This window comes from Halichoerus grypus, chromosome 4, assembly GCF_964656455.1.
Source record: "Halichoerus grypus chromosome 4, mHalGry1.hap1.1, whole genome shotgun sequence".
NCBI classification, from domain to species: Eukaryota; Metazoa; Chordata; class Mammalia; order Carnivora; family Phocidae; genus Halichoerus; species Halichoerus grypus.
The window spans coordinates 120,609,175-120,634,746 of NC_135715.1; the positions used below are offsets into that span (position 1 = coordinate 120,609,175).

General features: G+C 36.9%; 1 pseudogene; it reads right to left on the bottom strand.

Annotated features, from left to right (window-relative positions):
• Positions 1–20,708: 20,708 nt before the first annotated feature.
• Positions 20,709–23,617, bottom strand: LOC118535700 (proteasome subunit alpha type-2 pseudogene; annotated as a pseudogene).
• Positions 23,618–25,572: the final 1,955 nt, after the last annotated feature.

The window sequence follows — 25,572 nt, forward strand, 5'->3', positions numbered from 1 at the left end:
AAGAAATAAGACCACTTCTCTTGGTTGAGAACATGATTATCTATGTAGAAATCTCAGGGAATAAAAAAATAAATTCATTGAACTAATATGTAAATTTAGCAAGTTTAGAGAAGGATAGAACATCAACATTAAAAAAATGAAAACTTATACTCACACAAAAACTTGCACCTGAATATGTACAGCAACTCTATTACTATTACCTCCAAACTAGTAAAAGAGTTCCAGTGTCTTCAGTGGCTGAATGAAAAACAAACTAGGGTACAGCCATACAAGGAATACTATTCAGCACTAAAAAAGACCAAAGCATAGTTGCACACAACATGGGTGAATCACAAAGACAGTGTGCTGAGTGAAAGATGCTGGTCTCAAAAGGTTACAAGCTGTATGATTTTATTTGTATGACATTCTGTTAAAGGTAAAACCATGAAGATGGAGAACACATCTGTTATTGCCAGGGTTAGAGGAGGAAGAAGTGTTTGATAACAAATAGGCAACACAAAGGGGTTTTTAGAACAATGGAACCATTTTCTATCCTGAATATTATGGTGATTACACAAATCTATATATGTGAGGAAAGTCACAGAACTGTACACCAAAGGAATAAAACAGAAATGTATGTATGTAAATTTTCAAGCAATTTTTAAAAACAAAACGTACATGTAACCAATGACCCAACAATTCTACTCATAGGTATTCTCAAGATAACTGAAAACAGATGTTTACAAAAGGTTGGTACTTAATTGCCTTATTCATAGTCACCAGAAATGAAACATCCCAAACACTCTACAATAGAATGAATAAATAAACTGTGGTGTTTTTATATAATGAAATATTACTCAGAAATAAGAAGGACCAACATAAATGAATCACAAGAACATTATTTTGAGTAAAAAGAGACAGATGCAAAACAGAACTTATGCTTACTATATGATTGCATTTATAAGAAGTCCAGAAATAAGGAAAGAAAAAAGCTGTGTGTGTGTGTGTGTGTGTGTGTGTGGTGTATGATATTAGAAATCAAAACATTGATTGCCTATGGACATGGTTGGGGAGGAGTCTGGAATTAAATTTAAAAGAACATAGTGGAACTTCACTAAGTGATAGATATATTTTATGTCTTGTTATAATCATAACGTGGGGGTATATAATTGTCAAAACTCATCAATGGAATATTGAAGTATACTTCAATTTAAAATAAAATAAAATAAAACTAAAGTAAAAAAATCTATACAAAGTTTGAAATTAAACTGGGGGTTTTATAATTGCTTCATTCCCACAATGACCACAGACATAAAATGGAGCATATGTGGGAGAATGTGGATTAAAAAGTCAGCATTAGGCATGATTTCCTTGACAAGTTAATCATTCCCTAAATGTAGTTTATTAAAATAAAATTAACCTTAATTATTTTCAACACTTTACACAACTAGGAGCTGAATTATTAGATGAAAGAGATCTAATAGTACCTTCTAAATTATATCTCAGACAAAGTCACTATATTGGCTCTAAAAGGGCAATCCCATATGGATTCTAAACAAAATATTTCCTTTTCTTTTTTTCTCTCTCTCCTAAACTTAACAGTATAAAAAGCTTACATCCTTAGGCATGCGATTTTAATTTCCTTTATATTAACCACAGCTTTCCAAGGTACTTCCAATTCCTTGGGTCATAAAGGAAATGAAAAGTATCTGAAAATAATCAATCTTTGTAATGTCAGTGCCTCCAGTAAATGGGCACCTGCCCTGCTAGTACCACCAAACTGTTCCCCTTCCAATAGTTTTAACTCGCCAACACACCATTGTTGTGTCAGTGGAGTGAATACAGACCTTAGCAACCCAAGCAATCACACGGTCTCAATACCGCTTCCCTTACCGATCAGAAATCCCTCTTACCTGTGGAAAGTTCTGGTGAGAGAAGTATGTGTGGAAAAGAAAAGTCAGAGAAGAACCAAGATAAGAGTTAAAGGAAAAAAAAAAACTAATTTCACAAATAAATATGACATACCTCTTTGGGAAAAAAAAAAAAAGTAGTTAAAAAGTAGCAGCCCGTGTGCCATGACTTCCCCATTCTGCATTTAAGGCAGTTGTCACCAATGCCTCCTTCTTTTGTTCTGGCTGAGGCTGGAGAGAACCTTAGAATTATCCACATCTCATAATGTCATGAAAACACTACCAACTGGTCAAAATTAGTATGCAAGGAAAAATCTATTTGTTATTCCTTGCAAGTTTTATGTTAGCTTTATAAGAAGTATTTCTGAAAATTATTTATTGAGGAGAATTCTGGAAGAGTTGGGGCTCACATATCTGGGCTACATCAGAAATGATTTCTTTCTACAAAGACCAGGCCAGATTCATATAAAACCTAAGAGTTCTGCCGTGAAAGGAATTCCCAATATGTTCCTTATGATAGTGAAACCACTCCTCATCTTCCACCCCAAAACCACATCAAATATCTTACCTCTCCTTCTCCAGGATTTCCAACCGCATATTATTCCAGTCAGTACAATAAATAATGTGGTCTCTAAAACTCCAAAATGTGAGCATTAATGAATCTGTTAATTTAAAAGCAAACTTCTGTTCACACACATTGCTCCCAGTTGCCCATGGAGATATTCTCACTACCATTAATGAAAGCCTTATATGTAATCAAAGAACAATGAGCATCCTTAGGTCTGAAGAGCTTAAAATAAAAACTTTGTTTCCATTAAGTCAACATTTAAAATGATAAGACTCTTATTCCAGTTCTACAAACAAAATATCCACAAGGACTTGTGTGTTTAGGTGTCTTAGGAAAATTCAAATTGATGTTATTTGTAAATGTTTAAAGACTCACATGTTAAGAAATCATAAAAGATATCAACTGGATACAGTGTGAGAAAGCAAAGGTTCAATGAAAGATGCACAAATTATAGTTTTAGTTTCCAAACTACCTCAAATCCATCATGCAGTGTTTTCATCTCAACTATACCAAGAAATTAAAGATTATTTGACTTGCTGCAATTAAACAAAAGCACAGCCATTATGGAGACATTGCTTTTCATGCATGTAGTCTGGTTTTAAAGATGTGTTTATTTTGTTTTGTTTTTAAAGCAAAGGCATTATCTGCTCCAATTGCCCAGCAAGGAGGTTTTATAAATTTCTCTCAAGTTTCCATAGAAATGCATTGATTAGAGCATAATTTCTGTTAATATTTTCTTCTTCTTCAGACTCCTCTGCTCGCTTAAACTAACAGTGCACCTGCCCCTTGCAGTTGTTTTCATCTTTTGTTCAGCTCAGTAGGTTACCTAACTGGTGGATTTTATTGAGTTAAATCAAGCTGTCACTTCATCTGCCTGAAGGATGACTCAAATACTACACATAATAATAAAAGAAAAGTAGGATAAAATAATCTTGTCAAGCCAGAAAAACTGATTGCTTGAAGTTGTAGCCTTCAATCAATACACTAATTCCACAATTTATACCTTTTTCAATTGAAGAGGAAAGAAATCCTGATATGGTATTTCTTGGCTCACTGACCAACTTTGACCTTCTATCTATGTGAATGTAGGATTAACAAGGGCTTCTGCTTAGTGAAATCATCTATGAAAATAAGAAAACAAATGTGGGCATTTGTGGCTCCAAGTAACTATTAATTTCAGAAATGCAAGGAGCACACAGTATTTATTCAGTATGACTACTAAAATGAAGATTTTATTTAGCTTGAGGTAGATGGTCTTTCCTATTAGAAATAATTTGAAGCTAGAGTTTGTGGCACAAAACACTATAGAATTTGGCATGGTGTAATCCCCCAAAGATTTTTTCTTCCTATTTGATCTATTCACTAATAGCTTATACAAAAGAATAGGTAACTAAGCAATATAACCACGCTTTCTTTCAAATTGTGTACTTATTTGGCTTCTTAGAAAACCTGTTAGCTATGGTAAAATAGAGTAACACCCTTCTATTGAGCTAGAGCTATAATTTCTTGCAGGGTTTAATGAACTATTTTTTTCCACCGGTTACTATTTTTTTTAAATAATCTATCATTTTCAAAAGCTTAGGTTTGTTTGTAAATTGTAATTAATTTGCATACCTTTTAAAATCAATAAAAACACTTCATTTCAAAATTCTGGACTCTCTTTGGCTGTCAGGTTTCTGCTTTCCTTTCATAATTCCTCCCCTGCAGGCACCAACCAGAAAATAAAATTCTTTGTTTAGCAAGTCTTTTATATTGCACTAGGCCACCTGCTTACCTTGAATTGTGGCATGCAATTAAACAAGGTCCCCAAAACTAGAACTTTTTCTCCTAGCCCATATCTTAAATGTGTGTGTGAGTGTGTGTCTATGTATGTCTTGTATACTACAAAAGCAACCTATAAATTGGGTCACTAAAATGTCGGTCAAAAGCATTTTCAGTTACAAAAACTAAAATGTATTTGTCCAAATACATTTGGTTTTAAATTAGTCATCCTCTTACATTATCAAGCCATACTATTTTCATTAATATGAGAGCTATAACTTATATACATATAATATGTTATATATATTACATATATATAAACTTTATATGCATAGAAGTTTCTGGAATAAACTCCTTTAAACCCTGGCTGTCGTGGAAACACAAGACTATCTTTGTCCTTCTGATATGCTTAATCACATCTTGCTGCCAACTTCAGCTTCTTAAGCCCAGATTTAAACTCTTGAAAGAACTGCGTGCGACCATTCTGTCATGTAAACCATCTGAATGGTCTAAGTCCATTGAATGAAGTAGAACACAGATCTCCAAATGCTGCTAGCCCTGAAGAGCAGTAAATTACAGTTTGAGATGGGTGAACAAAAAACTGGGGTTGTTTTCTTCACAGCAAACATGAAAATACTTGCCTGACCCAGAGTAAATCCCTCAAACCAGACCATTGCTTCCTAATTCTGTGCCATTTGATTTTAGGAAGAAGAAGGAAAAAGAAAACAAAGGGGAAAAAAATTAAATTCTAAGTGCTTATCCTCCCTATAGCCACCTACACACACACACACACACACACACACACACACACACCACAAGTACATACACACACTACTCCGTCTTACCTCCAGTAAGGATTAAGCCAAATTATCTCTTCAAAACGCTTACATTTACACTTACAGAAACATATGTTCATTTCTAAATGGTGAAGAAGCACATTCAAACCAGTACCAAAATTATCTAGCAAGTAAATTTCAGGATGCAATTAAAGGTCACCAATGACTTCCTGTTTGCACAGTCCAATGGACTTGACTCACTATTTTCTATGGTATTTCATTCAGTTGACTAATCTTTTCTTCATGAAAATATTTTCTCTCTTTTTAAAACTCTCTTTTATGCTCTCCCACCTTTTCTGGGTTTTTTTATTCCCTCTTTATTCCCTTCTTACTTTCCCCTACTTTGAACATTTCACAAGGTTTGACCCAGGGACCTATTTTTATATTAATATATATTCTCTTCCCTTTGAGGATTCATTTATTCTAAAGGTTTCCATCTTCTGACTGAACTGTGGACAGCAGTCCGTCTAGGGTTCAAGCTTTGGTTCCTAAGAGTCATGGAGAGGTCAGGAATTAAGCACAGGGTCAGCCAAGCAGACAGTCTGGAACCAAGTAAAGTACAGAAGTCAGCAGTCAAAGGCCAATTGGAAGATCAAGGTTGAGTGAAAAGAAAAGAAAGGGATCATGCCTCAGTCAGATGTCAAGCTAGTAGTGTGGGCTTTAAACCAGGACAAGTACGAGAGTTGCATAGTCTCATATATCAAACAACTCAAAGGGGGAAATCCTGCCTTCTCCACTCTTTATGCCATGCAGAAACCAATGACTGGCTTTCCCAGAGGATCAACACCCAGAATCTGAATATCCTTGCTATTGTCTTTAAGTCATCTGAAACAATGAAAAGACCCCAAGAATTTTCTCCTCTATACAAATATCTCCCAGATGTCTATCTCTTATCTGTCTCATATTTTCAAAAGCCAGCTCTCCCTAGAGGTTCTGCTGTCACATCAATTTGACAAAAGCTAATCATCTCTTCACTTGAGTTCTCTATTCATTTATTTATTTAACAAAATACCAAGTAACTACATTGTAATAAGCAGTATTCTGGGAAAAAGCAGAGAAGAAAAGTGACAAAAATCTCCCTTGTGGAGCTTGCTTCCTAGGGGTTGGGGAAAACAGATGATAAACTAAATAAATGGGGAAATAATACAGTTTGTTCCATTAGAATATGATGCATAAACAAGACAGTGTGGATATGGCATCAAGATAGATACATCAGTGAAATAGAATAGAGATTCTAGAAATAGATCCACTCATAAACAGACAACTAATTGCTTACAAAGATGAGAAAGTAATTTATTGGAAAGAAAATTGTGTTTTCAACAAATGGAACTTGAATAATTAATATTCATATGCCAAAACAAGAAACTTCAATCTGTACTTCATGCCATGCATAAAAGTTAACTTAAAAGGGATCATAGAACCTAAATGTAAGCATTAAAACTATAAAATTTCTGAAAGAATATATAGGAAAAAATCTTTGTGACTTTGACTTAGGCAAGGACTTCTTAAACACCTAAGGTAGGACTCTTAAAAGAGAAATAGATAAATTGGATCGTCAAAATTTAACACTTCTGCTTTTCAAAAAATACTGTTAAAATAATGAAAATACAAGCCACAACTTGGAGATAATATTTGCAAATGATATATCTGATAAAAAATACTTTTATTTAAAATATTTTTTTAAAAACTCTCAAAACTCAATAATAAGAAAATAACCCAATAAGAAAACGGGCAAAAGATTTTAAAGACACCTCACCAAAGATATAGGGGTGATAAATAAGCACATGAAAAGATGTTATTAGTTATTAGTCATCAGTAAAATGCCAATTAAAATCACACTGATATACTACCACACACATATTAGAATGACTGAAATCAAATGACTGACCACACCAAATGTTAGTGAGAATGTAGAGGAACTGGACTGGAACTCTCATACGCTGCTGGTGGACAGGTAAATTAGTAAAACAATTTGGAAAACAGGTTAGAGGTTTTTCAAAGAGTAAAATAGCCATCTATCATATGACTGGATATTTACCCAAAAGAAACGGACAACTATGTCAATACAAAGACTTGCACAAGTATCTTCACAGCAGCTCTTGTATCAGTACCAAAAATTGGAAACAACCCAAGTGTCCATCAATGGATAATGGAAAAACCATGGTATAGTCATGTAAGAGATTAGTACTCAACAACAAAAAGGACTAGGCAATTGATACACAGAACAACATGGGTGAATCTCAGTTATACTGGATAAAAGAATTAGGACAAAAATAGAATATATACCATATCATTCCATATATAAAATTCTAGAAAATTCAAACAAGCTATAGTGACAGCAGATCAGTAGATGCCAGGAAAATGGGAGTGGAAGATGGAAGGGCAGAAAGGATGGAATACAAGAAGGAGCAAAAAGAAACTTTAGGGGTAATGAATGTCTTATCTGGATTGTAGTGATTGTTTCATGGGTGTACACATATGTCAAAAGTTATCAAATTGGACACTTTAAATACATACAGATTACATATAAATTATAATACCTATACATATCAAGAACACAAAGCTGCCCTAGACCTCAAATCAATACTGATGCTAGAAATAAATATGATAAGAGAACTGGAGAACAATTAAAACATATTATGTATGTAAAATGAAAGAAAAGTGACATGATATTACTGATTTTTTAAATGACTTTTGAGAATAAAGAACAGAGAGACAGGAATATAAGTAAACATTTAATTCAGGAGGTTAGTGCAATAATCTAAGCATAATATAATTGTTGCTTGCCTTGTAGACGTGTGGATATATTTTGGAGATAGAGTCAATAGAGTTTGCTCAAGGATTAGACATGTGATCTAAAAGAGAAAGAAAGGACTCAAGAATAACTCCAACATTTTTGGCCTTATCAACTGAAAGAATTGATAAGCTTGTCAAGTGAGTGTAAATAGTAAGTCCAAACACTGAGCCCTAGGACACTTACATCAACAGTCTGAAAAGAAGAGGAGAACAAGTAAGGGAGACTGAGGAGGACTTGCAAGTAGGGTAGGAGGAAAATCAGGAGAGAATGGGTTCCTGGAAGAAAAATGAAAAATGTGTTTTAAGAAAGAAATAACAAGAAAGGGGTGGCAAGTAATAGGAAAATAAGGAAAGGTGAGGACTAAGAATTGGCCAACCTGCATACGCAAGCAGCACTTACAGTTCTACCAGGTTGGAATGCACGGAGGCACTCAGTATGATCCATCTTAAACCTGTAGTTAGCACTTCCATGTCAGACACTGTGCTATGTCCTGGAGAATACAAAAGGTATATAGCAGCAAAAGTCCTAGAAACTGGATATTTGAGCTTTTGATGCATGGGAAAAGAAAAGGGTAAAGAGCAAAGACAAAGAACAATACAAAACTGCCCTAGATCTCAAATTGTTCAAAAATGCTTAAAAATAATAAAGAAAAGAGAAAGACTCAAATGCAGGTCCAAATCCAGGAAGTAAAAGCACACTCACAAATTGGCAGATTCAGAGAAAGCACATTTCTTAGAACTGGGGAACATGACAGGGATGTCCTGGAAAGGGAGGCAGAATCCTGCTCACTCATTCACTCATAAAATACTTGCTAAGTACATGGTAAACCAGGTGCTGTGAACTAGGGACACAAATATATGGTGGCTGGGTTCTGTCATACCATATCCACGTACTAGCTGACCTATATTTTCTTCTTTTGTTCTTCAAAATAACTCACTTTAAAATAATAGATTTTTAAAAACTTTTTGTCATTGACATAAATTAAAACCATTAACACTTGCTGTTATATAAACTACAAATTCAAATACCACATACCAGAAAATAAGTTCCTCAATTGAAAGCATAGAACTATTTATGACCAGTCATTAATTAGAGACTGTTAACCATGATGCCACTTATTTTGGCACAATATGAGATAGTCTCTGTCAATAAAATTATTTTCTCTTTTACTCAGTATCAAGAAATCCCAAATCCTGTGGGTATATGGAAGAAAAGGCCAAGAGATGCTTACCTTCCTTCAATGAAATGTGAACCGCTGGGGTGCCTGGGTGGCTCGGTCAGTTAAGTGCCTGCCTTTGGCTCAGGTCATGATCCCAGGGTTCCTGGGATGGAGCCCCATGTTGGGCTCCCTGCTCAGCGGGGAGTCTGCTCCTGCCTCTCCCCACACCCCCCACCACCCCGCTCATGCTTTCATGCTCTCTCTCTCCCTTAAACAAATACATTTTAAAAAACCTTAAAAAAAGGAAATGTGAAATGTTGAGAATTAATTTCTAACCAAATTGGCATTGCTAAATAGATTGAAAAGCTATCTAAAGTGACCTCCAGATTTTATTCTTCTTTGAAAACATTATATATTTTAGAACTGCCCACAATGTGATGGGAAAGGGCTTCTTATCCATTCACAGCTGTCATTTCATTTGAAAAAAATATTACAATGAGCTTTTGTCAAGTCTTTCAAAATATTTCCAGTGAGTATTCCAGATGGCTATATAGTCAGGATGTTAAGATGATCAAAAAGTTTCAACCTTTGTTGTTTGGCTGAATGGAAAAATAAGGTTTAGGGCCCCATTTCCATCTTGATGCATAATGTCTAAACACAGTAATAAAAATGTCTATCATTTATTTGCTGCTAACTATGTATCAGACACTATTCTTATTTTAGTAGTAGTAGTAGTAAGAATTGTTATTCTCACAATAACTGTATGAGGTGGATATTACTATCATTCCCATTTTACAGTTAAAATGAATCAGTTTCACAGGAGTGAAGTGATTTGCCCAAGATTATACAGCTAGTAAATTGTAGAAATTTGACCTGAACAAAGATCTGCTTCCAGACTGTCTGTTAAGAGCCAGCTCTGCTGTCTGGGAATTGGAGGCTACAGCACTTCCAGGCTTCTGATTGCAGACTTTAAGCACCTGATCTTGGCTGTGTATCATCACGCCCTCTTCCTCAGGCACTTGAGCGTTCTGGCCTCTGGAACATTCCTGGGGATTATCACCTCTACTGGCTCACCCCACCCAGGATTCTCAAGTGTGGCCTAAGCAAGGGAAGTGTCTTGGGAAGGGAGTGATGGAAAGAGGTTGCCATCAACACTAGGGATCTGTAGCAAGGAAAAGAAAAAGAATCCACTACAGCAGTTGCCTGCCATGCCCCATTCCCCCACACCCCAGACCTTTTCTTCTGTGCCATTTTTCCACCCTTCTTCTTCTCCCTAGAGCCTCCCCAAATCAAGTCTGCCTGTCCTTCCAACCATCTTCACCTCTTTTCCCAATCTTACGCTAATTTAAAGAATCCCCAGACCTGCAAGGCCTTAAGTAGTACATAAACCTATCATACTTGGGGGACAATACACCAACAGAAGCTGTCTCTCAACATTAAAGTAGGCCACATATTTGTGGATTGATGAAATACAATAGCCTTTAATACATTATTAAGGAATAATTAATAATGCTTAGTGATATATTATGGAAGATAAAAGTGATAGCTTGTAGACTGTAGTGAATGGATAAGAAGCCTTTAGTGATAGATTGTAGAAAAGAAAATACAGACAAAAAGACATGGAGAAACCATCCAGGAAAGTGTCCTGGGGTTGAGCTAATTTGGTGATGGGTAGGGCCATTATACTGGCATGCATGCTTAAACATGGTTTAAATAACATCAATATCTGTATTCTGAGATTTTGTCCCCAAAGTTCTGGAATAGTGTTCCATCTATTTTATTTTGAAAAGTAAAAAAGCCTTTAACTTTTCAAGATTTGATTCATTTAGCTAGTGATGTAGCTTGTTCTTGCTTTGTGATGTTATGATGTCTTGGCTTGTATGCGAAGAGTGGATCCACAGTTAGTGTGAGCAAAAACTCTAATCCAGAGCCTGCTCTGCTTACCCCAACTCTAGTCTTGTGATTCTAATAAAACTTTCTTTGGGAAACTTTATACCTGAAGTTTATGATATGTATACTCTAACACAAATCTAACATGAAACATAAATTTGAAAATTAACAATCACAGATTAAATGGTTAGTACCTACACCATACACATTAGTTAAGAGTCTGGGGGCACCTGGGTGGCTCAGTTGGGTAAGCGTCTGACTCTTGGTTTTAGCTCAGGTTGTGATCTCAGGGTCGTGAGACCAAGCCGCGTAACAGACTCTGTGCTCAGCGTGGAGTCTGCTTGAGTCTCTCTCTCCCTCTCCCTCTGCCCCGCCCCTTCCCACTCTCTCTCTCTCTCTCTCTCTCTAAAATAAGTAAATAAGTCTTTTAAAATTTTTTAAAAATTAAAAAAAGAGGGGCGCCTGGGTGGCTCAGTCATTAAGCGTCTGTCTTCAGCTCAGGTCATGATCCCAGGGTCCTGGGATCGAGCCCCGCATCGGGCTCCCTGCTCCGCGGGAAGCCTGCTTCTCCCTCTCCCACTACCCCTGCTTGTGTTCCCTCTCTTGCTGTGTCTCTCTCTGTCAAATAAATGAATAAATCTTTAAAAAAAAATTTAAAAAGAGTCTGAAAGCATGTTGTCAGTGTTCAGTTAGCTGAAGTTTTTGTAACAGTTTCACCAAGATAGAATTTGCATACTATATAATTCACCCATTTAAAGTGTATGCTTTTCAGTATATTCACACAGATGTGCAACCATCACCACAATCCATTGTAGAATATTTTCATCATCTCAAAAAGAAACCCATACCTTTTAGCAATCACTTCCTAGTTGTCCTATAAGCTACTTTCTGTCATTATATATTTGCCTATCCTGGACTCTCATGCTAAGTGTTCTTACCACGGGAAGGGGTGGGGGGGAAGCAAGGGGAGTCAAGAAATCTTTTGGAGGTGATAGGTATGTTTATTATACTGTTTGTGGTGACGGTATCATGGGTATATGCAGAATATCCAAACCCAAAATATATACATTAATGTATATACATTAAATATGTACAACTCTTTGAATATTAAATATACCTTAATAAAGTTGAAAAAGAAAACAAATATTGTTTTTAATTTAAGAAAAATAAAGGCTTTGTGACTTTTCAAAATTAAAAGGCATTAAAGAGGCATAATACCTACCTGTAATGTGTGATCAATGTCCTTCTTTGAAGGAGATTATTGCAACATTTGCCACAATTTGAATAAGGTCTGCTGATTAGATAATGGCATTATGTCATTGTAAAATACTAAAAATGTGTGTGAATCCACATTTGGATTCTTAGGTAAAGGATTGGAACTTTCCTTGCTGTAGCTGTTGGACCAAAATTTGATTGATTGATTTATAATCTTTATTTTTAAAAGGACCATGTTAGTTATCTATTGCTATAAAACAAATTACCTTAAAACTTAGTATCTTAAGACAAGAAACATTTTAAATCTCAGAGTTTCTCAGGGCTAGGAATTAAGGAGCAGCTGAGCTGATGGTTCCGCCTTGTAGCCCTTCATTTTGTAGTGGTCAACATAATGGCTGGGGCTGTGACTTGGGACTTGGGCTGGAGAATCGTTCTCCAAGGTAGTTCATTCACATGAGTTGATAAGTTGGTTCTGGTTGATGGTGGGAGATACAGTCACTCACCAGGAGGGCCTCTCCATAGGACTACTCGATTGCCCCGAGTTTGCTGCCCTCCTCCAAAGTGAATGATCCAAGATGGAAAGAAACTCTATCCTTACAATGACCTAACCTCAGAAGTCACTTGGCATCCCTTCCACTACAATTTATTCATTAGAAGCAAGTCCCTAAATCCAGCCTTTTTCAATTGAGCAAGAGGCAAATGACATTTTATGCAGAGACCCATTAAACAGATTAACTTGACTGGAAACTAATTACTTCGCAAATGGGCTCCATCTTTTGAAGTGGGGGGTGCTGGTCAAGGAATCAGTGAACATACTTTAAAATCACCACATTTTCTATTTAGCTTCTAAGCTGAAATACTCTATTTGAACAATCAAAAAATCTTGATACTAAGTATAGTTCCATTCCTCAAAGAATTTATATATAACTCAAATGGCTCTAAGCATACTTATTTGGATTATGGACAAAACGACAAATCTTATGGAAGATGCATAAGAAGGTGTTTGCAGGAATCTAAATATAAAGTGACCAGGATTTTCAGATAGTTTGGGGATGAAAATGAAGCAGAAAAAAATCCTTGCAAAATGCTCTGCACAAAATCACCAAACCTCACTGGCTTTTGAGGTTTTTCCAGCCCAACCCCATCTTTGTGTAATTCTTCTAATCATTCCACCACCACATATCACATTTTACAGTTGAATTTTAATTATGTAAATAATTATTTTGTTGTGTATCAATTAGCCTTTGCTGTTGACTTAGTGACTTAAAACAAAAACAATTTATTATTTCTCATGTTTCCATGGGGGTCTTGGCAGTTCTGATCTAGGGTGGTTAAACCAAGGGCTGGGTGGTCAACCTTAGCTTCACTCAAATGTCTGGGGCTGTGGCCATGATGGCTGAAATGGCTGAGCCTCTCTCTGCATGATGTTTGAATGGAGAGAATGAAGTGCTTGAGCTGCTCTCTCTCTCTCTCTCTCTCTGGTCTCTCTCCTAGAGTAGCCCATGCTTCTTCACTTGGAGTTCTCGGGGTTCCCAGCAGGGAGAAAGAGTAAGGCCCTAGAATAGGGTTCTCCAGAGAAACTGAATCAATAGGATATATAGAGATACACATATAAGAGGATTTTTGTTATAGGAATTGACTTACGTGGTTACAGAAGTGGAGAAGTCCCACAGTTTGCCATCTGCAAAATGGAGAACCATTTTGTTCTCAAAATGTATAACTCAGTTTGCCTCTGAAGGCCTGAGAACCAAGAACAGGAGAGGATGGCTGTCTTTGCTCAGGAAGACAGCTCAGGAAGAGAGAGAGTGAATTTGCCCATCCTCTTCTTTTTTGTTCAGGTAAGGCCATCAAGAGTTTGGATGATGCCCACCCACATTGAAGAATGCCATGTCTTTCACCAATTCAAATGCTAATCTCTTCTGGAAACATACTCACAGACACACCCAGAAATAATGTTTAACAAGTTCAGTGGACATCCCTTAGCCCAATCAAGTGACACGCAAAACAACCAACCGTCGCAGGTCCCAACGTACAAAGACTTTTCAAGCCTCTGCTTGAGTTACGTTTACTAATGTTCCTTTGGCCAAAGCAAGTTACAAGGGCAAGTCCAGATTCAATTGGTGAAGAAATAAAGTTCACTGGTTGAGAGGATTCAAGGTCATGTCATAAAGCCATCTCCATACAGGAACGGGAGGAGTTTTTAATTATCTACTATAAATTGTTTCTGGCTTAGCGATTGTTGGAATTTTCTGATTTTCTATTGAACATTTTCCTTACTAAATTTTAGCACTCTGGAGTTGAGAGAATACTACCAGCAATCAACAATGTGCCTGAAACACAACAATGAATGGGCATTCGGGAAATGTTCCCTGACTTGATAACTCACATAATTTTGCTCTGAGTTTTCTATGAGGATACAAATGTATCCTTTTCTAATAGCACCCTTTAATATATATCTCTTCTAGGGGCACCTGGGTGGCTCAGTCAGTTAAGCATCTGACTCTTGGTTTTGGTTCAGGTCATGAGCTTAGGGTTGTGAGATAGAGCCCTGTGTTGGGCTCCATGCTCATTGGGGAGTCTGAGATTTTCTCTCTCCCTCTCCCTCTGCCCCTCCCCTCTCAAATAAATAAATATATATATTTAATTCTATATAATAAATACATTTAATACATATATCTTCTATATCATACACCGAGCGGACAGGTGAGCTAGCAATGGATTTACTTGGTTATTTTCCATCAAGTGATCCATACTTCTTGGCTTCAATTACCTACTTGAATTAATCAGCCCACAAGTTTCCTACCTTTGAGGATTTAATGAATAACATGTATGTCCATTTTTCACTTTCCTGATGATGTGGTAATACTGGCAAGAACATAGGCACACTAGCTATTTAAATGCTTCGTAGCTTATTAAGGAGATTGTACTGAGTTCCATTTAAGATTTTAATTATGTTATTTTTCCTTTTTGCTTCCAGCTTGTTTTGGCGAATAAAATTACCCACAGCTGCTTCAGATTGGTCATTCCTTCTGGGAGGAAAACCATATGGAATACTTAGAGCAGGTGCTTGGTACTTGACCAGCTTCTTCCATTTAAACAAGCTTGAACTGTGGCACCTGACATTGGGGTGTTTGCAAGAATTGGAAAATTGCCTCTCTTATATTACCAGAACTGGTGGACGATGGTAAAAAAAACTTTTGCTTCCATATAAGAATTTTCAGTCAACGTGAGACCACAGTGCAGTAAATTTGGAAACACTGATAGTATTTAAACTGGCAACTGAGTATGGGGAAAAACAACTCTGGGGTCCCTTGGCCCTCACATCACCATAACGTTGGGCACGTTACTCTGTCAACCAAAGGGCAAGGACAGAATTGTTATTGTCCAAGAAAGCCTGCAGCAATGGATTTTTACACCCTTGAAAGAAGCACTTGGAAGAACTGGAGATTATCCAGAGAAAGGTAATTAGGAAAAAAAAAAAAAAAGAATGCTGGGGGTTTTCCGAGGAGTTACGGCTTCTTAACCTAGAGGGGAAAATAAGTCTGAGAGGTTTCTACATGAATAAATTGAAATTATATAAAAAAAAAAAAAAGGTGTTAAGCAGCTGTTTTCTGACTTTATGGAGCACTGCCCTAAAAATAATAACAATAATAATAATCTTGACAGGCAACAGTAAATGTATCAGTAAAATGTAATACGAAAGATCTTGACTCTAATTATTGTTAATCAGTGAGCAGTACCAAATCCACTTAGAAAGCCTCAAAGAATAAAACAAAACAGAACAAAACAGAAAACAAGTTTTTTATAGCCTATAATTCTGCCTCAAGGACAGTGGCTGGACTCTATTTCTTCATTTACTAATCAAAATAATAGGTTGTGGAGCCTCTACCATGTGTTAGACGCTGTGCCTGTGAGCATAGAAGGAAGGCGAGGTCTCATTCCTCAGGCTTCTCCCTAGAGCACGGACGTCTTGCACACCTCAGGTCTGTGCTCTGCACCCAAGGATCTCTAATCTCCTTCTGGGTCAAACGTTTCTCTGACTTCTTGGCTAGAATACAATTTCAGGCATACGTGCATTAATGTTCAAGTGACAAGGAGGCAGTGAATGAGGAGGCAAGGCATGGGCGTGTGGGTATGTTCGAGGGCAATAGATGGTCTTTATTTTCTTCTCCTTGAAATACTAATGAACCAGAATAGACTACCTTCTTATCTTTGGCTGCTTATTTCAATTAATTTAAAACCCTGAGCTTTGGAGATCAAAACTGCTGATTTCTTGCTGAGGGAGATCATTTGGCTTCTAACTCTAGACAGCAGACCCATAGGTACTGCTGGTCACTAGCAAGAGCGAGAGAGAATTAATGAACTCGGGCACAGCCATAACCTTTCATTTGGCCCAAATTTCATAGGCAGAAATACAGCCCAAAATATGAGAATGTTGATAGCAGACCATTAGGATTACATGAATCTATGAATCCAAAAACACATCATGCTTTCTGTTAAATGAGTAGAACCCCCCCTTTTTCAATCCATGCACACCAAAGAAGCACTCATATCAAGTTACAAACTCAGAGATACTTCAATAATTTTTCTGAGGCTTTTGATAAGGAGCCAAATTTTAGCAAACTTTTTTTGATTCATCCAAAATTCTAACATGATTAATATATTATTATAGAATATAGTATAAAATGTTAGTGAAAATATTTTCAAGAGGTGGAAGCTTATCCTTTCAAGAACACTGAAATGTGGACATACTGCAAACATTTTCTTCAGGAATATCAATACCTTTCTTCAAGATATTATGTAAGAAAATATATCTCTGACTTTCACATGAAGACAGATAATTTTATTTTAATTCAACTAACGATCAGATGTTTACCAGGTGACTACAGGAAATCAGTGGGTCAGTGTTATATGAATGTAAAGATGAGTATAAGTCATATAGTCTTTACCCTCAGGCAGCTGACATCTAACAGAGGAGCTAAAAAAATTTCCAGTTCTATGATACACTATACAAATTGGAGTACAATATAAATGGTATATCATGACTACTGCAGATAACTAAAACTGGCTTAAGGAAAAAAAAATGTGGGGAAGAAATGAATATATTGCTTCACAAAAGGCAAATTCTTCAAGCATTAGGAAGTCCACACCCAGCTGGGTTCAGGCATTCAAATTATGTTGACAGAAATCCGTCTTTTGGTTATATCTCGGCCCAGGATTGGCTTCATTCTCAGGCAGGCTCCCCTATGTGGTGGCAAAATCACCACTCCAAGTTCCATACTTTTTTCTGCCAGATCGTCAAACCCGGAGCTAAGCAAGTCTTTTCCCTAATAGTTCTTGCAGTAAACCTGGTGTCATTAATTTATTCAGTCACTTAGCAAATATTAAACACATAGTAAGTATTAGGCAGTGTTCCAGACTTAGAGGATACAGTAACTATAAACAAAATAGACAAAGCACCTGCCCTCATGGAGCTCATATTCTAGGAGGGGAAACATATATTAGACAAATACAGAAATAAATCTGTAAAATTATTCATGATGAGGGCTATTAAAAAAATTAAAGCAGGGTAAAGGATCGGAAGTGACTCACCTGCCCAGCTTGTGTGGCCTGTCCATCCCTGAAGCTTTAGCAGAACTGTTTGGGCAAGCCTAGAATCCATCACTGTCTCTGTACCAAACAGAGTACCCTTGGTACCCCCCCAAATCATCCAGGAGAAGAATATGGAATAAATAGCTCCCCCAAGAGAAACTCCCGATGTTGTTACGAGAGGGAGACCTAGTTCTCAACTGACAAAACGAACCAAACCTCACTGGGTTATAAGAAATATCAAATGTAAACCCTTCTCAGGAGCATGTGGCCCGGGGATAATAAAAGTTATGTGCTCCAGGTTTGAATGCACATGTGAAATGGGCCTTGAAAGATGGTTAGGATTTAGATAAAGATTAGGGAGGAAGATAGAGTGATATGAAAGGGACAACAAGCAGAAGAGTTTGGTGTTTGCAGGAGTGTGTCTACAGGGAAAATGAACACAAGATTGTAAATAAAGATGTGGTTGCATTTGGATAGGCCTTGAAATGTTCATCTGGTAGGCAGAGAGGAAACATTAAGGGGTTTGCGAGGAGAATAACATTACTGAGATCTGCTTCAAACTTACAACAATGCCCAGGACTGGTTGGAAGGGAGAGCGAGAGGAAGGAAAGATAGCCTGGAAACCTGTTGTAAAGGTCCAGGTGAGTGTCTAGGTGAGAGTCGGAATTACGATGTGGGATTAGGGAGAATGGGTCATATGTGTTTTTGATGTCTCAAGCCCGGGTCATTGAGAAAATGGTGCTGCTATTCCCCATGGAATGCACATGAAAAGCAGGAATGAGGACTGAATAGTACAGAGGCGTTGACAGAGAATCAGCAACATAGTATATTGAGTTAGAGGTTCTGCCAGAACCAAGTTACAGTGTCTGAATGACAGCGAAAAATGCAATCCAGGGCTTAGGGAGAGGTTGGAGCTGGTGACTTAGATTTAATAATTACCTGAAGAAAAATGATTGTTAGAGCCATCAGAATGGGACAAAATCCCAGCTGGCTTCTACTTAGGCTCCTTTGCAGCCCCTCAGCTCCCCAGCTCTAAAGGTGAAAATGTCCCAGCTCTCAGTCTTTGTAACTCTTCTCACATCTAACCACTCTGGTGACTTGATTCAAGTTGTACAGTTTTAAATGTAATCGAGCTCAGACCACTCTCCTGAATACCAGAATAGAATATCCAACTACCTACTCAACACCTCCCCTTGGGCATCAAATAGGTCTTTTGAACTTCTCTCCAAAACCAGGTTCTTCATTTTCCCCCAACCCTCCTCATCTCAACAAATGGCAACTCCATTTTTCCAGTTATTGCAACCAAAGATTTTGGAGTCATTCTTCACTCTTCTTGCTCTAATATAGCATATATAACCTGTCATCAAATTCTATCACCTACGCTACAGCCGACTCGGGCAATTTCATATAAATGGAATTATACCAGATGTGGTCTATTGTGTTTGGTTTCTTTCGCCTAGAGTCATGTTTTCAGAGTTTATCCACATGGTAGCACGTGTCCGTACTTGGTTCCATTTTGTGACTGAACAATCCTTCGTTGTTCTGGTATACTGCATTTGCTTTATCCATGTATTCATTGATGGACATCTGTGTTACTTCCACCTTTTAGCTATTGTGTGTAATGCTGCTATGAACATTCCTGTACAGTTTTGTTTGAACACCTGTTTTCAGTTCTTTGGGGTATACACCTAGGCATGGAGTTGCTGGATCATGTGGTAATTCTACATTTAACTTTTTGAGGAATGGTCAAACTGCTTTCCACTGTAGCTGCACAATTTTAGATTCCCACAAACAATATACAAAGATTATCAATTTCTTCACATCATGCCAACACTTACTTTGTTTTTTTTTCTTTTTATAACTATTCTAGTGGGTGTGAGGTGGTGTCTCATTGTGATTTTTATTTCCATTTCCCTAATGACTAATGGCACTGAGCATCTTTAGATATAGTTGTTGGCAATTTGTTTATCTTCTTTGGAAAAGTGTTTGTGTAAGTCTTTTACCCATTTTTTAACTATGATGTTCATCTTTTTGTTGTTGTTGTTAAGTGGTAAGGATTTTTTATATATTCTACGTATTAGACTCTTATCAGATATATGATTTGCAAATATTTCTCCAATTCTTCAGATTATCTTTTCACTATTTTGATAGTGTCCTTTGATGCATGAAAATTTTCAGCTTTGATGAAATCCAATTTATCTACTTTTCTTTTGTTGCTTGGGCTTCTGGTGTCATATATAAGAATTCTTTGCCCAATCTGAGGTTATAAAAATTTATTCCTATGTCTTCTACTAAGAGTTTTACAGTTTTAACTCTGACATTTTAGTTCTTTGATCCATTTTGAGTTAATTTTTTTACGATGTCAGATATGAGTAATCATAGTATATCCTGTAATTTACTTGTTTACTCTGTTTATTTCCCGTTATCTCCCACTGGAATCTAAGCTTCACTAGGGCAGGAAAGTCTTGTTCACTACTCTAACTCTCTTGCTAGCCTGACCAATAGTGACTTGCACATAGTAGAGGCACATTATTTGTGAAATGAATAAATTAAGTGGCCAAAGAATGTTCCAAAGGGAAGACAGCTAAGATGATCTTATATCAGTGTATTACCATGTAAAAGATTATCCCTAATGGAAAAAGTTCAATACATTTTACCACAGTTCTACTACAATGTGCTATAAACACAATAGCTCATTTCATCTTTGTTCTATAATAAGCTAAGTCTCTTGAGATTTTTTTCAAGTTACTTTTTCCTTATAATTTGGAAAAGAGAAAAGAAAAAAGAAAACCTCATACAACATTTGGAGTTTGCTTTTATTTATATATTTTTTGGATTTAACAGTTAATTATGATTTATAAGTGTCATTTTAAAAACATCAGTCCATCAAACCATGCAGAAAAAAGTATGCAAGAAGTCTGCAAAGCAAAATGTATTTTAAACATGTTTAAGTAGAGGGATTATCTGAAATTCCGGATTTTTCAGTCCCTTCATTATTATGCTATGACAAGTAATGCTTAACTTCAGTGGAAGTAAGCCTCCTGGATCTGGCTTCATTGCAGTCTCCAACCTCTGTGTTGTCTTCTGTCATTTGCCCTTAAAAAACTTTCCTTTAGGGTTAATCTGGCTGTATGAATAACATCTTCAAGTTCCAGGTCTTCATTATATCTTTTCTCCAGGAAAGTCTTCCCACTGACATGATTCTTTCCCATTGCTGTGGCTTTCCAGGCAAAGTGAGCTCCAGGTAGATCTGACTAAAATAAATATGGCCACCCCTCATTCCAACCACAAATTAGTAAAGAGACTCCAAATGGATGAACACTACCTGAGTGTATTCTTACATCACATAAGCTACTCTCTGTACAAGTTGAGCTGTGGGGATGGGGTCTTGGTAAATGAGATAGTATTGCTGAGCTAGTTTTTGAGCTCTGTGCACGAGCACTCTGTAATCTGGGCCCATGCCACTATACACCAAACCTATATGCTTGGTAATTGGTTCCACGTTGTGTACACTTGGCTCATCTTACAGAATGGATTTCTGTTTCTTCTCAGTTGCTAATACCACATCATTTGCAGCTTTAATTCCCACTGAAGGGTCTCCTCCAGCTACACCAGCCAAAACATATTCAATCTGGACAAGTCTACCAGATGGGCTGAATGTAGTCAGCGAAAAGCCGAAACTGTGCTCCGCCTTCTTTACCTGGAGTGCCCTGGAGTTTGCTTTTAAAGAGACTTGTATCAAATTGCATCTTGATCACCTTGTATCTTCAAGTGCCCTAGAGGGATCCATTGGCCAATAACTAGATGAAAATTTGATGTTCAGAGTCATAAAGAACAAATATATAATTTTGGAATTTCACTCACTGTAATTTGTTCATTTGCTGAGAATGTGTCAGATACTGTGGTAGGTGCTGATGGGAAAACAGAATTCAAGCAATCCTCAATCTCTGTCACAGAGTTCACCATAGGGAAGACAAACACACACATTATTAAGCTATGCCCTTTATATTAGAAAGAATGAAAATATACAGTCCATTACTAAAAGCACTACTATTAGACAATCAAGCATGAAAAGTGTCCAAGAGCTGGTGCAGAATATAGATGTATGCCTGCCATTCCCTCTCAGTGACAGTGTGTTTCCTGTGGACATTGAGGATCACTTCCCTCTCTGAGCATTCCTCTCCTTGTCCTCTGAAATCTCCTTGTATTTTATTCCTTCTGAGCTCCACCAAGGTTGAGTCTTCCTCCACTATGCTTTGGCCCATGTAGTCTATCTACCAGTGACCTGAAGGAAAGGGAACAGACTAACAGATTCTGATGAAGGACATGAAGGAAAATTGTCCTTCCTGGTCTAGCTTCCATGAAAATAATTTATAATACAAATCAAGCCCTTTCCTGCTGAGATTGGTTGTCCCCATTACACAACTCCTCTGTTATTATGCTACAACAATATCTTTCTCTTTTGTCTGCATTACCAAGCTAAACAGAGAACAAACAAATAACTTGATTTTCCTAGTTATATATGGCCCAGGACCTCAGAAATGGATGGGTGTGTGCCCTTTCCCCAAAAAGTGAGGAGAGAGTCTCAGAAAACCCCATTTTTCATAATAATATCAACTTTTTGGTACTACTGGTGTCAACTCTAATAAATGACAAATGAAGCTGAAGTTATTTAGCCCAAACCAGGGTTAACAATCTGCTAGCCCTAGTGCAGAGAGCCATATTGGTTCATTTCAGTCTATGGGGGGTCTAATTGGTTGGTAATAAGAAATAATAGTTGATAAACATTTTAAATACTGCTTGTGGCTCACCTTAAAAACACAATTTTTGGAGGAGATTTCTCCAAAGAATTAACAGGAAAGAAGAGATGAAACCAAACCTTACTAGAATAAACCAAATTTTATTGCTAGAAATTTAAATTGAGTTCATTGCAGATACTCATAAAAGATCTCATTTGCCCCATTTTCTATGGAAAACCCTAAAGCAATTTTGTTGGCACTAGGTAACTAACCCACTGAGGCTATGAAAATCTATCTAGGCCTCTACTTTCTTTACACAGTGGAGAAATTTAATGCATTTGGAAAACAAAATGAACTCCAACTCTCAGTAATAAAACTAATCCCTCTTTAACTGTTGAAAGCACTATCTATTCAAAATCAAAATGAACCTTAAAAGTTGATCAATAAAGCATAAAAAGCCCCAAGTACATAAATTAACTGAACATCCATCGTGGAAATCATTTGTTAAAGTGAAGAAAACAAAAGCAGCCCACAGATTTTAATAAAACTAGATTACTTCCACCTATAAAGAACCTGGTTTTCCTCTGAATTCAAAATCACTTCATTAAAATTTTGTTAGATATTTTGTATTATATTTAGCAACATATGCATATATGGAGGTGGAAGGGAGAAAAAAAGAAACTATTTTTATTGTGAGAGGGATCCAGAAGGAAAAAAGTAATAAAACACTCCATCTTATCAAATAGTATTAATTTCATCTCCTCTGGTTCAGAATCACCCATTTCTGGTAATTATGAAAACAAATCAAAGTTCAACTTCCTTTCAAGGCAACTTTTCCTTCCCAAGATGGTATCTGGGTACGAAGAGAAGCTGGCCACACCTCATGGCATTGAAAAAGGGACTTTGTGCTCTACTTCCCTTTTGGTGTTTCATCCCACTAGCCTGTAAGGAGCAAACAGCCTCTGTCCTCAATGGCTCGTCCTGAAGTGGCTGTAGTTTAATTTACCTGTTCTGTTCCCTCCTAAGGGAAAGGAACTGTAATTTCTCCCAGGAAACTTGTCCACCCACCTGCTCTCCAAGATCCCCTTCTTTTCTCATTGGTGTTACAAATCTCCTGTGTTCTGGCCATGATCCCCATTAAATCCCCAACATTAATATCTTCCTTCTGCATTCCTCAACTGGAGATATGTGGAATTTTTCAAATCCTTTCTATCACATGTGAAAGAAGGAGTCGCATGAGAATTATTTTTGGTCCCTCTTTACCTAAATATCCTATGCAGCCATTTCTGTTCTGGGATGAGCAGGTAGTCAAAGACACTATATTCAGAATTACAGCTGAGCAATGTACAACTCCAGAGGCACAATTGAGATAGACTATAATTTGACTAATATCCCCTAAATTTGTGTTATGTTCACAGGTACATGGTGACCTATAGTGACAGTCTTCTTCCCAGAGTTCCCAAGAGGAAAGGAGGCACAAAACCCCATAGTTTCTATCTCAATTATATATTGTCTTCATTTCCTCCTTCTTTCTATAACTAGGACCAAGGCCAAAGAGAGCCTTTGAGCTGCCTGGGTAATCTCTCTTTCCCCCAGTTCTTTAAGGTTTCTGTGCTTTCATACCACCAGAACAAAAAGAGTTTTCCCCTGCTGCTTGGATAAGAACTTTTGTTACATGTCTTATAATCTCCATACACTATCCTTTATAAGACTCTAAGATCTCCAAGCTTTGCTCATTTGATATACATATAAAACTATATTTATAGTTATATGTAGACAAACTTCTGAGACTTTGAACCCCATTTTGTTTCTCAACAAAGTTTGTTTTTTTAATATTCTTGTTTCCTTAACTTAAAATCACTTTTGAAACTTCAGCGTGAATAACTACTTTCTTTGTTTTCTCTGAATAGTCCACAGTTTCCAAAGATAGTGGAATCACAAGACAAAATGATTGATGGGATATAAAAAATTTAAAAGTAAATATTTTTTAATATTTATTATATTGGACTTTAAACTTCTTACGGATAGTGTTTATGATGAATTTGTTTTGGTATTAACCTGAGTATATATATTAACTAGATCTTGGATTAGTGTTTAAGTGAATTAAAGAAACACGTTCTTTCTTTTTTTTTAAACATTTCTGGAAGAATTTTTATTTATTTATTTATTTTATTTTATTATGTTATGTTAATCACCATATATTACATCATTAGTTTTTGATGTAGTGTTCCATGATTCATTGTTTGCGAATAACACCCAGTGCTCCATTCAGTATGTGCCCTCTTTAAGACCCGTCACCAGGCTAACACATCCCCCCACCCCCCTCCCCTCTAGAACTCTCAGTTTATTTCTCAGAGTCCATAGTCTCTCATGGTTCGTCTCCCCCTCCGATTTCTCCCCCTTCATTTTTCCATTCCTGCTATCTTCTTCTTCTTTTTTTTTTTTTTAACATATAATGTATTATTTGTTTCAGAGATACAGGTCTGTGATTCAACAGTCTTATACAATTCTTTCTTAACCTAGTCCGGACTCTGATCTTAATGAAGGCTGAATACACAAAGAAGTTGCTCCGCAGCTCAATGCTGTGGAACCTTAGTATGTACACCTATAGGAGAAGGATTGGGATGGGAAAGGCTAGAAAGAGAAATTCCATGTGAAATCCAAAAGGACAGAAGATACTCCAGTACCCAGGACTTGCTGATATGGGGAGAACAAATAAAATTGAACATACCTTAAGAAACAACTACTTGTTCTTCCTCTGATCTTGCTAGATCTCTAAGTAGACCAAGATTTTGTAGGAGAAGCACTATATTTGAGACATGGCTAACAGGAGTTCCCTTTTCTTTTCATCAAACACACCAAGCTTTGACTGTTTTAGGAAGTTTGCGCTAGCGTTTGCATAGCTCATTGTTATTTATCCTACAGGCTTTCTCTAAAATGTCACCTTCTCCCAAATCCTTCTCTAACCACCTGACATATTATAATCTCTACCCTCCTGCACCCAAATCTCATTATTCTGTCACATCACCTATTTTAATTCTTTTTTACATGTACTAGTTTTTCATGTCCTTGTTATTTGTTTGCTGTCTTTCAAACTCCTCAACCCCTACACACATCATTTACTAG